Below are 18,592 nucleotides of genomic sequence, written 5' to 3'. Positions count from 1 at the left end.
AACATTAGACTCATTAGATCACATGATTATGACTCAATATTAATGTCTTAGTGAACATGAAAATGAGTGTTAAGATTTTAAGTTCAAATCGGCTAGTTTGGGTAACCATGTTGAACATAGTCATTATACACGGTTCGGTTTCGGTTTACCTAACCATAGTGTATATCTAGTATATGTGAATAAGACTAAAAGCTTTTATCTAACGGTGGATATTGTTTGCTTGGTTCCAAATCTATCTTAGCTTAAACCTAAAGAAACCTAGGCTTTGAAGTCTATATAAGGGAAACTCTTGGCAACTAGGATCTTTGAATCCTGAAACTACTTTTTGGTGTGTCCTAGTTTTATCTAGAGTCGTCCTATCCACAAACCCTTTTAGGGTTTAGCAACTACAAAGACTTCGGCGGGATTCGTGAAGCCAGGTCCAGTTATCTTTTATCTTGATAACTTGAGTATCCTGATCTTGATTGTTTGTAGATCCTTGCTCCATCAATCAAGATAGATAGTAATCAACAAAGTATCCTCGTCTCATACTTTGTTGATTCCGCAAGTTTTATACTTGTGAGGTGAATAATAATCTAGGCTGCACTTTGGGTTACATAAGTCCGAATTTCAAGGATAGCCAGACTTTTGTCTAAATTGCTATCAATTTCCAACACCTGGATCTTTCGTTTGATCTGATCATTTGTTTAGATCATAAGTCAGGAAATCAATTATAGGCTTAATCTGTGGGAAAATTTGGTTTAAAGTCTTCAATTGAGTTGAAGCAACTCTTAGTTGGTGTGATCCGTCTAAGGGAATTAATTGCGCGGAGTCATGCTGAGATTCAAGAGGCATAAGGAGCGCGACTATACCTGAATCAGTGGGAGATTGAGTTCGGGCTCAACTACATTCTAGACATAATTTAATTGGTAGTATGCTAGTGTCTGTAGCGGCTTAATACAATTTGGTGTTCAATCTGGACTGGGTCCTGGGATTTTTCTGCTTTTGCGGCTTCCTCCTTAGCAAAATTTTTGGTGCCTGTGTTATTTCTTTTTCCGCATTATATTATTTATATTTATAATTGAAATATCACAGGTTGTGCATTGATCAATCACAATATCTAGGTCCAACCTTGTTAGTTGGATAAGACTTGATTGATCCTTGGATATTGGTCTTTGGTACCGTCCAAGAACTCTCTTTGTAGTTAGGTTCAGGGATTCAATTCTGTAAACGTTCTAACAACAAGACAGAGGGAGAGAAAGAGAGAGAGATACCTCTAGGCACTTTCCTTGATTAAGTTTTACTCTCGGAGTTGTGTTGAGTTTTTCCATATAGATTGCCTAAGAAAAAGTAGGTGGTGTATTTTGGTATCCCAGCGCTTTCAAAAACATTCACAACTGATAAAATCATTTGCATAGACAATTTTCAGTTGATCCATAAATTATTCATAGAACTAATATTGTTAAGGAATGTTGAACATCTTTGCTAAATCATATTTCGACATTTTTCACAAGACAAGCTTGACTCATAACTTATTCTTTGTAAATCCACTAGAAGCAATATGACATAGTCACAACAGATATAATGGTAAGATGGTGAATAAAATATAATGGTTAAATATCCACATACCTGATACCGAAGTTTTCCAAATGTCTTTGTCGATCTTCAGTCTTCAAGGGTGATATTCGATACTCGAATACAAATTCTAACCTAGTCCGAGACCAATGTAGTTAATATCGGTCGTACTAGCTGATAATATCTAAATATATCGTGTGTTGATGTTTAACCTAGATGATACACAAAATATCGGCGATACACGAATATCCCTATTAGATAGACCGATATCGATCACAATATCGGCCGATAACATCGGTATGGATATGAATGTATTTTTTAACAATATTTTTTCGTGTTTTTATTTTAGTTTTTCTTCCCATACAGATTTTATATCTGGAAATGTTAGATTATCAAGTAAAACTATTTTAATTGATGTTTTTACTTATAAATGCCTTCTATTAAAACTTTCAATAACATAATTCACATATACCCTTAAATTATAAAATTATAAAGTTAATTGTGTATCGCCAATAAAAACCGATATAATCATTTGTCTAGGTGTATCGCACCTCGCCAATACGAGACCGATACATGATACTAACTACTTTATCAGAGACTTGACTTAGTAGACTAGAAATCAATATATAGTTTTGATCAACTAATTTTGACAACAAGCTTGAGATAACAAAACTTCTGGGTTCAACCGAGCAATGCTCTAACAAAGAGGTAATTTGATGGAACCATCATGTACCCATACCTCCAATAACTCAATCACCTTTTTTATTTTGAAAATGAGGAAATCTGAGAACATTAGTGTTTCCCTTGGTTTTTGTTGCCACAAAGCTGAGGCTAGAATTTTGGACGTCGCTGCTTTTACTTGATTACCATTCAAGGTGATCGCGCGGATGGTGGTGCTGGGGTAAGGGTTGGTGCTGGAGACTACCATTTGGTTTGCTATGTTTCTACGGATGCGACTTTTTTCTTGCCTCCTTCAGTGACAATGCCTACAGATGGTTAAATATTATAATGTTGACAAGGCATATACTACTAAGAGTCTCACGAGCTATTTCATTTGTGGCAGGTCCGGTTCTCTTTAGTAAAGTGGGTGCAACAATATTTGATTGGTTGGAGGCATCATGAAGATCAGATAAAGTTTGTAAGCACAAGTTCTTAATATATTACGATAAATCGGTATCATCCCATTGATGCAGATTTTAACTAGTTACAACTCGGTTTTGACTAGAACCAACATTTCCAAATGTAACCGAGTTGCAACTAGTCGAACTCTGCATCAACGGATGATACCGGTTTATCGTAATCTGTTAAGAACTTACATTTACAAACTTTCTATGATCTTCATGAGGCCTCCAACAAAATAGATCGTGAGACTCTTGGTAGTATACGCCTTGTTAACATTATAATATTAACCATTTATAGGCATTGTCACTTAAGGAGGAAAGAAAAAATTCGCGTCCGTAGAAACATAACAAACCAAACTGTAGGCTCCAGCACCAACCCTTACCCTAACACCTGCATCCGCGCGAGCACCTCGAATGGTAATCAAGTAAAAGCAGCGACGTCCAAAATTCTAGTTCCAGCTCCATGTCAGCAACAACCAAGGAACAATCAAGGGAATCCCTAAGGTTCTCAAATTTTCTCCTTTTCAAAATAAAAAAGGTGATTGAGTTGTCGGAGGTATGGGTACAAGATGGTTCCATCAAATTACCTCTTTGTTAGAGCATTGCTCGGTTGAACCCACAAGTTTTGTTATCTCAAGCTTGTTGTCAATATTAGTTGACCAAAACTATATCTAAGTCATGTCTCAGATAAAATAGTTAGTATCATGTATCAGTCTCGTATCGGCAAGGTGCGATACACCTAGAAAACTGATTATATCGGTTTTTGCCGATACACAATTAAATTTATAACTTTATAATTTATAGGTATATGTGAATTATGTTATTGAAAGTTTTAATGGAAGACATTTATAATGTAAAAACATCAATGAAACTAGTTTTACTTGATAATCGGACATTCCCAAACATATAATCTATATAGGAAGAACAATCAAAACAAAAATACGAAAAAAAACATTGTTAATAAATACATTTATATCTATACCGATATTATCGGCTGATACTATGACCGATATAAGTCGCTCTAATAGGGATATTTGTGTATCGCCGATATTTTGTATATCATCTAGGTTAAACACCAATACTTGATATATCCTGATATATCATCTGGTACGACCGATATTAACTACATTGATTGGTATGGATGAAATAAAGTCGAGCCCTCATTTCCACGATTTTGTGGGAGTCGTTCTAGATTCCCATGAGTAATGAAATTGGATTTTTTATTATTCTTTTTTGTCCACGGTCAGCAAGAACACGAGCTTCATCCTCGTGTTGTATGTGTACCCTTGAAATGCTACCATCAACATTAGACTTGAAAGCATTTCTGGTTTATTCCATATGATGTTGGCATTGTTCTGGCAGCAGTTTCTCCGAAAGATTCTTGTAGAAGGTAAGTACCCCCTTCTGAGTGTTAGCCATATCCGATTGTGTCTTGACAGGAGTTTCATGTCTCTGCATCAAATCAGCTATGCTGGCGGAGCTTGCAGGTATTTTCGACCTCTTCATAAGCAGGGTCAGAGGAAGGATAATTGGTGTTACCGTTGTTGGATTATCTTACTAAGAGGAGTGATATCAGGAAAAACCACCACTAGTATTACCAGAATTGAGGTTAGGATTAGAAATTACTGAACCTGATATTAGACTATCCATTTTGAGAAATTGAGATATGAGTTTTGCACCCGAAATATTGATCTCCCGCCGTGGTCTCCAATTATATTAAGATGAAAATAATAATGTGAAAAAAATAGGGGGTAAGCAGAGAAAGTATGAGAGATCGGTGTATGGTGTGTTTGCAGTGTGGAATTAATGAACTACTGTGTAGAGGACTATACTTTTAATCGTAAGTCTGTGATGTCCTTGTAAATAGATTGAGTTTATATTTATAATTGTAGTAAAACATACTGATTTCTCGATAAGAAGTGAAAATTACGAATAAGTGGAGAAATGGAAGCTATGGAGATTGTGGTGAAGTCGTGTCCGCTAGATTATGAAAGACTAAAAATTATTTCCGACCACTACTCTCCTCACTTTTTTAATCTCTATCAACAATTCTTAATACTCAGTTACTTTCTTATCATAAGTGTACTTCCACACTTCATGTTGTTGTCGACCGCCATACCAAAATTCTGTGATATCCCCCGTTTAACACATTCTAATACTAATAGTAAAGTTTGAGTGTCACTATTATTATTGGCTAAGTAGTAATAACGACTTGTTGAATCCAGTTGATCTGTTCAATGATTAAATTAAAAGACCGGATAATATCGAGTCTAATAAAAATAATAAGTCAGTCAGTGAGTTAAATTTTAGTAAGTCGAAGAATAAACTACGTTGATGTTGATGCCAGTTGTAAGCATTTGAATAAGTTAGGTGTTGAACAATAACATGAGCGGCTAATGTTGATATGTTAAGTAATCTTAGCTTAGACTGGCATTTGAGTAAGTTAGATACTCACTAATAACATGAGTTACAAGTGTTTATATTTTAACCCGTCTCATATGAGAGACTCACTTGTTTTGTTTTTTTTCTTGCAAGCGACTCACTTTATAAATATCCTTGACTCAGGTTGTGATTCTTCGAACCCATTAGGTAGGTTAAAAGAATTTTATTTTTGTAATATATAAAGTTATTAAAACGCAGTGTACGATGCTTTTATAAATCGGTGGCTCCTTAAATCTAAAACCTAGCAGTTGGCAGCTCCTATCCAAAATTTGGGTTCCCAAAGCGCAAGCATGCAGTCGTTTTACTTCTGTCACTCACTATGTCTACTGCTTCCTCTTCTTACACTTTCCTTCATTAGTTATCTACAGAAAAAAAATTCTAGGTTTTGAATGTAAGGAAGTGGCAAGGAAATTGGTTTGAAGAAGCAGAGTTGTTGTTGCTGTTGTTGATCATTACAAAGATGAATGGTGATGATTGTCGTGAGTTTCTGAAGGATTGAAGAGTCATGAAGTTGGGTACTTATCAACTTGAGTTTCATAATTAAGGTAAAGGAATTTATTCTTTCTGTTTTTGAGTTATAGATGCACGAATTAGGGTTCTTATAGCCTTTTTGGATAGCACATCAGAAGTAGCTTTTCGGCTTGTAGAAGTTGAAAAGTCAGAAGTCGATTTGCGTGTCAAATTTCAAAACGACTTATAGAAGTCGAAAAGGTAACTTTTTGTGAAGCAAAATTGTTTTGCTTCTGACTTCTCCTTCTCGAGAAGTAGAAGTCAGAAACTGATTTGTATCCAAACATGCTATTAATGTTGGAACAAAGGTTCTTCATGAAAAATATGGGGCTTGTTCTTGTTGGTAATGGATGCTGATATGGGTTTATGAGAATTTCTTTCAATTTGTGCTCAGTGGTAGTAATAAGTTTCATTTGTCATTGGTTTGAAACTTCGATTGTGGTTCTTTTAATCACTATTTGTGTTAGTTCCATATGTCTAAAGTACGTACTTAGCTTTCTGAATAGAAATTGTATTGTCTCTCGAAAGTCTTTAATGTGATGGAATTATATCAGAAAAAAGTATTCAATTCTTATTTGTAGTATTTATCCTAAAGAATGGTCTTGGAGGAAGCATGAAACATGTCTCTATAGAATTAGATTACAGAAACGCATTTGAGGGAAAGACTATCTGGTTTCTAATTTTAACTTGTACTTTAGTGGTGTTTTCACACTTCATATTGAGTTCCATACTTCTGTTGTACATCAAATATAGTTAGACTACTCGGGTGCATATGAATTAATTAACCCTTTTGGATAGAACTAGGAGAGTCATTTAACGAAGTTCTGTTGTCCCTAATGTTAGCTGAGCTATGGTGGTGTTCAGGACCGTCACACCGTTCCCGGAGGCTCTAGGCGAACTCTAAATTTGGGCTTTTTATGTGTATCCAGTATGCTAGAAAAGAAATTATTTTAAAAAAAATAGCGTTTGCACATACAACCTTTAAAATATGACTTTTCACCAAACAACATTCCACTTTGACCCTCCTATGAATGTTTACCTATATCTAATATAAAAAAATATATATGTTTTTAAGATCTTCCTGTCTTGGCGTTGGTAAAATAATTAGCATTTCAAACCAATATTTATTTTTTATATGAATTATTTGAAATTAAGAAATTTATATCTTAAAAATGGTTACAAAATGTCCAAATTTATAATGATATTATATGTTAAAAAAATATTTATACGAAAATAAAATAAATCATATCGCAGTAGAAAAAATATATGTAAAAAGATATTCATCAACAAATGTTCGTATAACGGCACAATGTATTTTTCACAAGTGAGAAATATTTTGATTATTAAATTAGTAGTACTTTGAATAGTAAATGTTTTCGTATATATAGTTAAATAAAACTATTCATATGCAAATAATTAAATGCAAGGAAAAAACCAAACTGTTGTAAGTCGGCAGAAAAAATCTTCTCTCAGGTACGTAAAACCATAGAGATCTCTCTTTACCTGAGAAGGGAAAAATTAATTCAGGGATGCACATGGAAGATCGGCTTCTTTCACCCCTTTACGTAGATTTAGGTTCTGCCACTAACAGAAGTTCTGGCATTTGAGAGTGTAGATGGGGAAAAACCACTACACCGTTTTTCCAAATTCGCAACTAAAATTCGTAACGGCCCAGCAGCCGTTACGAATATTTCTGTTACAAAAAGCCGTTACAACCTGGTTGTAACACGCTGAAGCCGTTACGAATTTTTTTATGATTCGTAATAGGCTAATTGTTTACGCGTGCTGCTCACACGCTTGGTCACACTAGACTCGGGTAACATGTGTATTTGCGCGTGTGCCATTCAGCCATGTGCCATTTTTTTCCACCCAACATGAATTACACTAGAGGATAATTTCACCCTTAAAGATATGATTTTATCCCCCTCTCATCGAGTAGTGAACTACATTTCTCGTTTGCCTTCCTCTTTCTTTTTTTCTCCCCCTTCTCATCGAGTAAACCCATTTCTCTTCTCTTCCCCATGAATACAGATTAACCACATCTGATTTTAGTTCTTCTCAACTGAAGATCTCAGTTCTTTAATCATCATCGTCGTCATCATCATCATTTTAGGGTTTCGATTTCAGTTTTATCATCACCAGTTTTAGGGTTTTCTCTAATCTGTTATCAAATCATCTAATCTTTGAAGAATTGATCTTCAATCGTCTGTTAAGCGAGCTTAGGTTTTCGATTTCACAGATCTCTGTAAGTATTTATCATCTGTAGGATTTCGGTTTTGTAAATTAGATTTTAGGGTTTCGGTATTTCAATCGATTTTAGGGTTTCTTGCTACTCGTTGATTTGGTATTGAAATTCTTAGGGTTGGGTTTGATTTTCTACAGACGAAGCCATATTTAATTAGGGTTTGATTTGAATCGTCGTAAACAGACTAGAAACCTTCTCAATATGATGTACATAGTTATTATTTATGAATCTGTTATTATTTATGAATCTGAACTGAGAGCATATTAGATTTCTGATTCTGATTTACAATTTCAGTTGTGGTATGTATTGTTCATTGCAAAAATAAGGTTTATTGTTAAGTTTATGTATCTTTAATAATTATACATGACAGGTAGGGTTTAGTCTAATGGAAATAAGTTTAAAAGTTTTCATGTAACTCATCTTTAAGAGTAATAACCAACCTCAATTAAAGTCTGACTATAATTAGCTCTAGCTTATCATTCTTTCTATAGTTTCATTACTTTCAACGACGTCTTTGTTTTGAATGAAACATTTATTATGCTTTAACTGTAGATTTAAAAGGCAAATGAGGAAATTTCATACGTAAATGGATAATTTGCGTCCAAATATTTCATTGATGTTAACACCTTAGAGATTTTTGGTTGATTTCAGAGGTGTGGTTTGGTCGGACGAGCTATCCAAGTTGAAGATATCTGTATCTCAAGGGTGTTACCTCCTACCCAATGACTTCAATAAATTTATAGTGCACAATGTCAAGGAGCTCAAATTGTTGATGATGCACAACAGGTAAAACCACTTTCCATTTCATCTCCCTTGTAGTAAGATTTACCATGTAAAGATGAGTTTTCACTTTCCTCCGGCATTTCTCTGTGCTTAGGTTTCTCTTTTTCTTCTCTATGGTATTGGTATTGATTTTTAATTGTCACCTTTATCTTACCTGATTCAGGACTTTTTGTGCTGAGATTGCACACAAATTTTTTATAATAAAGAGGAAGGATATTGTTGAGCGCGCATATCAGTCATAACTTGTATGTCTGTGTTTCCAACAAGACAGCTAGGTAGCGCAGCCAGGAACACGAGTATCCTGATCTTACTTTACTATCCAAAAATTCGTATTTGTTACAAGTATAACTTGGATTTGTGATCTGAAATTTTTTCTTGGTGCAGGTTGATCTTGCATCAAATATCTTGGTAGACTTGCCTGACACAGTTGGGAGTTTACGGTATCTTAAGGTATTCCAATCTTCTTTTTTCCTACCATTGTCAATTATCTGAATCATATCATCATTTACTTAGTCGCATGTTTTGTAGGCTCTGCATCTGAGTAATAATGGCCTCAAATCCCTTCCTTCCACGCTATTCAAAATGTGCACCCAGCTCTCGACTCTTGATCTTCATAATACATAAATCACAATTGATATTCTCAGTCAGGTATTGACTTTTGATTCTTTTTTTTTATTTAAAAATTGTGCAAGAGGTGATAGTCTTATGTATCCAAGTATTATGTCACACAAGCAGTTTGAAGGGTGGGAAAGTTTTGATGAGCGTCGTAGATTAAAGCATCAAAAACAACTGGATTTCAGAGTTGGAAGTTCTGGTGTGTTTGATGAAGGTGCTGATAAATATTAAAAAGGTACTCGATCTCTCAAGTCGCACATTGCCAAAGTATATGAATGCAGTTTCTTATACATTTCAGATGATCAATAAAAGATAACTTATATGTTGAATGCTTTTTCATAGTAGTTTTTTTTTTATTCTTACTTTTGTAATTACAATATGCTTTTGTGCAAAAAAAATTAAAGGTATTGTAATCTTCCAATGTTTGTTGTGTCTGAGTTTCAGTCTTCAAATGTTTGCTTTCTCTGCGTAGTTTGGCTAAACATGCCAGTTGTTTCTCCTTCATATTCCTAGTATTTTCTTCTCATAATATTTAGAAATGAATTTTCTTGTCATAAGGGTGTTCCTTTAAGAATTGAAATTGGATCTCGCGATGTTATGTGAGTCATGTTTGTGTAGATTTGTAGGTTACAAGTCCTAAAAAGAGTATATGTCATGGTTTGTGTAGTTTACATTCTCAGTATATCTTGCGTCTATCTTGTGGGGATGTAGCTGGGTTGTTTGGTCAGCAGTTTGCGGCATGAGAAGGCTTTTATGTGAGTCGTGTTTCTGTTCCTGTTAGCATGTGACATGGGAAAACTTAGATATAAGTTATGAACTTAGAAAGTTTTTTAAGTTTCTATGAACTGAACTTTGGAAGTTAGTAAATTTCTATCTGTGTATTCCCTCAGAATTTGATACTTAACAAAAAAAAAAAATTGGTACTTAGAAAAACTTGTGTTTTTTATATGAATGTGTAGATATGAATTGATTGAGTATAGTATGAATTGATTGAAACTATTGTTAGATATGGATGATCGGTAGAATGAAATGTGTATTTATTTGGAATTCCGGCGTATCCCGGTCGAGAATGAGCTGCCGGTCAACCTTGATCCGATAAAAATTGGTCATTGCTGACTGATTTTGACCAGGTCAAGGTTGACCGACAGTAATATTTTTACAGTTACAAAAAAATTCGTAGCGGCTTTAACTTGTTACAACGTCCTGTTACTAAATAAATTCGTAACGGCTTGAGCATGTTACGACGGTACCACGTAGTAACGACTCTAAGCTGTTACAAGGGTCGTTGCGAAAAAATTGTAGCACCCCTTTTCGTAACGGTCAGGAACCGTTACAACCCCGATTCGTAACGCTAAAAAACCGTTTCGAATCGGAAAAAATGGTGTAGTGAACGATTTGCTGGTTTTTACGGAATTGAGGAGACTTCCGTGTGGAGACTCCTTGAACCGAGCGAAATATTGAACCTCACACAGATGCACTGCAAGAAGGGAGTGCTTTAAGTTCGAGAGATCAATCTGTAGGACTCCGGCCTAAACCAAGAACAATGGCCGTTCCAGATTCAATTCGGTCACAAGAGAGGATGGGTTGATTTGTAGGAGGGAAGCTGAGAAATGTGAGAGATCAATGGTGATATGAGATTGTAGGTGTGTTGTGAATTCAGCGTAGGAAAGTTCTGAATGATTGAATTTTACTCAATTGAGAGTGATTGCTCAGACGATGAGTTCGTGTAGACGAAAGATTGTTTGTGTGAACTTGTCGAGAAATTCTTGTCCTTTTCAATCATGATTCAGAGGTCTTTTATATTGCTAAGTTGAAAACACCATGATCCCATGAAGTGTGACAGTTACTGGAATCAGAGAGTGGGGAAGTGGGAAATCCTGTCAAAACCAGTTGCTTATCGTGCAGAGACTTGGTTAACATTCCACCCACTACTTTGCTGACTCTTCCAACTGATTGCACGACTTGCTCACATTCTCATAGTGTGTATGAACACACGTGCCGTAGATCGCCAGACCAAAACCCTAGTTAATATCCCCCCATGTGACACGATTGATGTCTCGTGATTGTGGATTCAGTTGATGACTTTATGGGACGATGAGTCCATGTATTGCTGAGTTGAACATGATTTTCAAATGTTCTGAAACTCATGAATTAAATGTCTTCCGAGACGAGGCATTATCATGTTGATAACCTAAGACGAGCAAGTGTTGCTGAATTGTTGAATATTGATAGTTGAACCAATATTCTTTAATCTGAGCAAATATTGCTGATTTGAGCAAATATTGCTAGTCTGAGCAAATATTGCTGGTTTGAGAAAATATTGCTCGTTTGATAAATTGTTGGTAGCAGGACCAAATAAAATATTAATTTAAGATACTGGCTGCTGGGTCGAGTATGATAAATAAAAGTGTTGATCATGGGATCAACATAAAATTATCAGTATTTAAATCTGCTCAGAATCACGTTTTTGCAGAGCTCTGGATTCAAAAACCCTATTTTTAATTAAATTGATGATTTATTTGATCATCAACCGCACAGAGCGAAGGGACCGGCTACCTGGGATGATAAGTCCACCATGTAATGCCCAGATGCTCGAATGAGCAAAATACCAAAGTCTCTTAGGGACCAGTTGGTGAAAGAATGATTAAATGATGGTTTAATCATTTATTGAAATAATGCTTGTGTGAGCGTCAGATAATAAAACCTAGTCATGAAAAGATGAGGGACCGACCAAGAGGTCATGAGACCGTCCCTTGGTGGCCGTGGGACCAATTGATGGTCGTTTGAGCAAACCCTCAATTGTTTGAACCTAATATGAGCAATTGAGCAAATTAGGTTTAAATCATTAAAACGCGTGGGACCGACTGTTTGCAAGCCTTAGGGCCACCCTTGGTCGGTCAAGGGGATGTGCCCGTATCACCATAGTGTCCGTATCTCAGTCCTAAGAGTTTCAATATTTTTCGATACGCGTTTGAGCAACATTTTGAGAAAATATGCAGAATCCAGGATTTTGCTGAAACTAGGAAAATACATGAGATGATGAAAAATAATAAATAAAATAGGGAATTGCAACGCGTGGGACCGGCCACGGCTAGGGCATGTCCAGCTGACAAGCACGGTCCCACACATTTTTCCAAGTTTTATGTAATTTTATGTATTTTCTCTGAATTGAGGGAAATTCCATGAAACTAAAGAGTTTTATGAAATTAGGGAACTTCCATGAGATGAGAGAAATAAAATAATAACAAAATAGGGACTGATGGAGTCTGGGAGTGGCAATTGCCAAGGGCATGGCCGGCCGGCCAACAGGCACGGTATTAGGGTACTCTTCCCAATTTTATGTAATTTTCATGATTTTAGGGAATTTTCATAAAATCAAAGAGATTTGTTGAAACCAAGGTATTTTGTTGAAATCAGGGAGTTTTCATGGAATGAGGAAAACAAAACAAGTAACAATAATAAAATAAGGGGTGTGCGGGACCGGCTAGGGCGTGACCGGTCGGCTAGAGTCCGGTCCCACGGTTTCCCTAATTTTATAATAATTTTCATGGGTTTAGGGAAAATTCATGAAATCAGGGAATTTCCATGGGATGAGGGAAATAATAAAATAATAAGGAACCGTGAGGTGTGGGACCGGCCACGGCCAGCCGGCTAGTGGCTTGGTCCCGCGACACCTTTCCTAATTTTATTATTTCTTTGACATAAGGAAATATCATGAGATTAGGAAATTTCCTTGAAACGAAGGAGATTTGCTCAAATGAAAGGATTTTCATGAGATCAGAGAAAAATAATAAAATATGATAAAATATAAAATTGGGCGCGGGACTGGTCACGGCATGACTGGCCGGCTGGTGATCCCAGTCCCCTGGCGCCTTTGCAAATATTTTATTATTATTATTTTTCTTCCTATTTTGCATAGGTTCATCATTCCTTCGTGTTCTGAAATGCTCGTCTGCGCATTCAGATGCTGGTCTGTGCATTATTGCTAAACACACTTGCACCATTTTAGTCAGGGCTTATTCGATGCTCAGATGCCTGTACGTTGAATATCTATTACTAACCCATGGAATTATGCTGGGAAAACCATAAATTAAAGTAACGAAACATTCGAAGAATCGTAGAATATAGTTGAATATTCAACTACGATTAGAGATAATTAATTGAGGGCTCTATACTAGCAGGGCTTCCTATCTAGGAGCATTAATTGTCTGAAAGTTGAGCAATATGAACTTGTTGGAGTGTCATATTTCTCATGTATAGTCAGGGAAAACCTGGTTGCATCCTGAAGATGTTGTTGCTCTATACTAGCAGGCATGCTGTCTAGGAACCATCCAATATTTCGATTATATACAGAAATAATTACTGAAATTTCTCAGTATTCATGAGATGTGTCGTGACCTAAGCTGGGAGACTACACATCTACATATACTCTGAGAGACGGCCTTCTCAGTCAGAGGTTTTATGACATGAGATTTCACACCTTATTGAGAGACATGAGTCTCAATATTCATCCAATTGCCGGATCCAGAATATGTATAGTTATGATTTTACGATTTGCCCTTGTCGAAAATCCACCATCTACAAGGAGTATCGTGGTAATCTCGGTAGTCTGAGAATTACTGCTTGGTTAATTCCTGGAGATATATAAATTGGGAAAGTGATTCCCGAAGTTTTATACGAAGGTTGTGCATTTGATCATATACTTCGTTATTTTGGAAAAGAAAGCTTTCATGGAAAAGTATATCACTTATTTGATGGATATGATCGTACTTTGCAGAGCATAGACAAAAAATATATGGTAAATAATTACTTATATCCCAGTCATCTATGAACTGATGAACTAGTTTTCAGTTCATTGGGAAATGCTATTAAAGAATTAAACATCCAGGAAGTATGTCATGGTAATATTACCATAGAGAATGTTTTTATAAAATTTGATCATCGAGGGGTTTATTCGGTGAAGCTTGCTGGCGCAATTTATAATACTAATGACTGGGTACAAGATTTTTAAAGTTTTAGAAACATTGCAAGGCATTGTCTTGGTGGCTTTATCAATTACCCGGAGGGCCAGGACTTTATTGGAAGATTTGAAAGGGGTACAAGTTTATGTCGCGAATTCGAAAAATATCCTCTATGTATCCGGAGGCATCCCATTTGGTGGGATGCAGGAAAGCATGGTTTTAAGAATCGTACGATTCACGATTTAAATTATACGATTCCATTCATTTTGAAGCAGATCGATTTGAATTGCATTGTGGAATCGTTCTTCCACTGAATCGTGTAGTCAACTATCATTAACTACGATTCTTGATTAATTCCTAAAGTCAAACATTAGTTTTCAAAAATGAAGGGTGAAATGAGGGGGTGGAGGGTCGAACGCAAGACCACCAAAGTCATAACAGTAATCTCTAACCAGTGATCTACTTTGGTTTTTTTGATTTTTAACAAAGTTTATTTGTATATATTAGATAAAGCACCAAAGCTTTGCAAAAGAATGTGGTCTTTATGAGAAACTTAGCATAATTCAGTATTATTTATAAGAAAATATACGGTTTAATAATCGACCATAAATCTTCGATTCACGCTTTAATATGCGATTCGATTCACAAAATTAAAAAACGATTCGCTCCGTGATTTACAATTTCACAACCTTGCAGGAAAGAGTATGGCGTTCCTGTGTCGTTTAGCGGATTGGATGGACTCTTAAAGAATAAAAGCACTTGCGGGGGTTATTACCGACGACGACATGGACTTGTACGGCGAAATTGTAGGAATACATGTGGTCAACTGGAATGTGGGTTTGTGGTCAAGTAATGACCTTGGTACTGGGCCGCTTGCTTATGAACCTTTCTCATCTCAAGACTTCCCGAGGTATCTGAGGAATAATTATGTCATTTCGCAAGACTTAATAATGATTCACAGAAACGTTTTGGGGTAGATCTCCAGAAGTACTATAAAACTTTCCGAAATCGAAACCCTACATTTCTTATTAAGTGTTACAATGCAGTGGAAACATACTTCAGAGGATACAATGATGTAGCTAAGAATAAGTTCTTCAATGATTATTTAATTAAGAGAATTCTTGTGGTATCGTGAGGAATAATTATCTTTTTCACACGGCTTGTGAGAAATTGCAGATATTGTCTTTTATTTCAGTTATATTGTTTTTTTTCTAAGGCATAAATTATATCATTTTTATAATTCCTATCATAGTTATTATATGATTTTTTGTTTACTTTCAAAAAAAATAAAAATGCAAGAGAATAAATCATGCTATAAATTTCATATGTCATTTTTGAAAAATATAAAAAATTTCTTCAAAAATTGAAATTCGCTTTAGATTTTATGCAAATGTTAATTAAAAGAATTTTAATGTGTAAAGAAGAATTTACAATTTGTATAATATAGGTAAACACCTATTACCTCGAATTCTTTTTGTATGCGAATGAAAAAAATATGCCTGATAATAGGTAATAGAACAATATTCGAATTTATCGACTCAAGCATAATATTAACATATATGTACAATCTCGTTCAAGAAGGTGTGCTAGAGTGAATGCTCGTTTGAACACACATACCTTGGTATGTCGAGCATGTTTTCAAGCTTGGATGTCAAAATATATTTTGAGATAGCTTATTAAAGTCAGCTTCAGTTTGGGATAGAATAGATAAAAGATTCCTAGGATATTCCAAGTTACTCAAGAAGAATGAAAAAATGAAGAAGACTTCAATTTGAAGAAACTTCATCGAGGTAAAAAAATGAAGACTGGTCGTTCTTTTCTAACTCTTTTCTATATTATATTTATATATCTTTATCGTAGCAAAAGTTGAGGACTTTAGTAAATGATCATATTCCAAGAAGATCATATCTAGAATTAGCTTTTGTTAAGTCTAGTGATGTTTTAACTTCCCAAGGTCTTTTTTATCGAGATCTCGAAAATAAGCTTGAGAGAAAGCACAAGTGTTTAAAAGTAAATCTCAAGACTTTCAAATTCATTCTGAGTTTGTAAAATTTTGTTTTTGGTAGTTTACCACTAATAATGTTCACTTACTTGAGTTCCGATTTCGTGAATTTATTGCTTTTAAAACTCAAAAACTAAACTCAATAAGTCAATTGTGTTCGCAAGCCTAAATAGGAAAGTTCACGAACCTATTATAGAAATTTCTTCTGAGACCTTTTTGACATTTGAGATTGCGAACCTATTGAAGAAATATCTTAAGGCTTAATGCAATTTGAGTTTATGAACCTATAAGGGTGAGTTCGCGAACCTAGTACAAGAAAAATTATCTTGCAACTTTTTGAGCATTTGAGTTCGCGAACCTAAAATCTCTAATGTTTCATATAATTTCATTCGCGTTTGAGTTTTTGAACCTATAAATATTCTGAATTCTATTTTCTCTTTTATGAGTTCACGAAGTCATCACCTGAGTTCATGGACTTAAAAGATAAACGCGTCAACCTAATAAACTATTAGCTTTGGACTCATTCAATTTTCTTTAATTTTCAAAGAAAACTTTTCACACACTTAAGAATTGCTTTTTCTTAACTAATTCCTTTGTATGGAAAAGTTTAAGCTCTTTCTAAGAATTTATCTAGCTTGAAATTTTAGATTTTAGATCTTCTTATAGACACTGCCTCTTTGTACACGCTGTACATTCTTAGTAATTTGAAGTTATCTTTAGTATTAATTCTTTTAATAGAATGTACTTGAGCTAATAATAATTTACAACTTCAAATTGTGGAAATAACCTCATTGCAAGTCTAACTCTTACCAAAGAAATAAATTTTTGTATTTAAGGAAACTATGAGAATCAATTTTCCAGCAAATCCTCCATATGAAGTCTGACCCCTCTCCCCTAAGATTTTCTGGAAAACTTATCAAGAGATTTGTTGACCCACTTTTTAATCCTAAAATTCCATATATATAATTTCAATATTTTGAGGATAATGCCAAACAGTACATAGATTTAAAATAAGTAAGTTATATGAATCCTAGGTATTTTAACTGAGTTATCAAATGCACGAGGGATTTGCATGAATCCTGAAACTTTTAATGCCACTTGGAATTGTGAATTTTGCAACCAAGCCCACCATAATCATTTTTTTATGGTTACCGTAACCGTAAGATTTTAATTAGGATTTTTTATCTTTCTTTTTCACTAAATCACCTATTATTCAAACCCTAATCATAATAATTATTCTGTAAGTGATCCAGAAAGATCGAGGATAAACCTTTAGATGAATCAAGCCAAAAATCTGGGTTAAACCCATTTGGCAAGGTGTACGTAAGTCCGGAAATCTTATAATCTCCTGATGCCGAAGTTGTTGGATAAAGTTAACCCACCACAATGATACCAACTTGATTAAAATCTATGGGGGGTTCAAGTATAGCATTGAAGTATACGGTATAGGCAGCGGTTCTTTTGGGAGAAGACAAATTGATGCGATACATGGATTTATGGTTGTACCATCTCGCCAACAAGTTTTTCAGGTTGCAATGTCTTGGACTCATAAAAACCAAATAATTATATTACAAAGGTGACTATCTGACGTAATCTGACCAAAAATATTAGAAGGTCTGTTAAAAATATTCAAATTCGCCTATTAATAGAAATTTATCAGGGCGAAAGGAACAATCAACATGTTTTTCTGTTGCATATAAAAGAAAATTACAAAAAATAATTACGATTGTATTTAGCTAATTACACAAAAAGGAAATTGCATTTAGTTAGGGTTGTATTTATAAAAAAAAATTGTAGGAAAATTAAATTTTTGGGCCCTAACACTGTGAGACTCTGGGCAATAGCCTAGATGGCCTGGTCTATAAGAAGACTCTGGTAGTGTTGGTGTCTTAGGCTAACCCCTATGAGCTAGATTGAACTTCTAGATTGACCAAAAAGTGCTGTAAATCAAAAAATAAGTGTTGGAAAAAATTTAACACCTCTACCTGCTACTTCTCTCTCCTAGCATTTGCCCGCAGTTCAAGTAGCAGTGAGATTGAAACGGTGGATCATTAGGCGCTCAAAAAATCACTTATATGTTGTTCCATTCAGCGCTCAATGAAATATTGAAACAGTAGGAGAAGATGGTTCCTTTAGACTATAGAATGGACAGTTTAAAATGGGACACCTGGACCAGGACAAAACCATGGTCCCATAAAATACTAAACTGCTGCTGTGTATTGCTTTTTATAGGAAAAACCTAATGGTAGACCAAATTTCATAGTCCAATTGTGGACCAATAAAATCCAACCATCCAACAAAATTGTTCTGGCCCCACTAACACCTTAAACCCCACCCCTATCAGATCCTGTGGTGGAGG

The 18,592-nt window shown here is 35.1% G+C and overlaps 1 non-coding gene across 1 annotated transcript; it reads left to right on the top strand.

Annotated features, from left to right (window-relative positions):
- Positions 1 to 8,428: 8,428 nt before the first annotated feature.
- LOC113362506 lies at positions 8,429 to 8,518 on the top strand. The gene has a single exon (XR_003365758.1). It is a non-coding gene; the product is annotated as a small nucleolar RNA Z101 (small nucleolar RNA).
- Positions 8,519 to 18,592: the final 10,074 nt, after the last annotated feature.

The sequence above is a fragment of the Papaver somniferum genome, chromosome 3, assembly GCF_003573695.1.
Source record: "Papaver somniferum cultivar HN1 chromosome 3, ASM357369v1, whole genome shotgun sequence".
Classification (NCBI taxonomy): Eukaryota; Viridiplantae; Streptophyta; class Magnoliopsida; order Ranunculales; family Papaveraceae; genus Papaver; species Papaver somniferum.
Note: the sequence above shows the minus strand (reverse complement) of the source record. Positions and strands in the feature narration are given on the sequence as shown.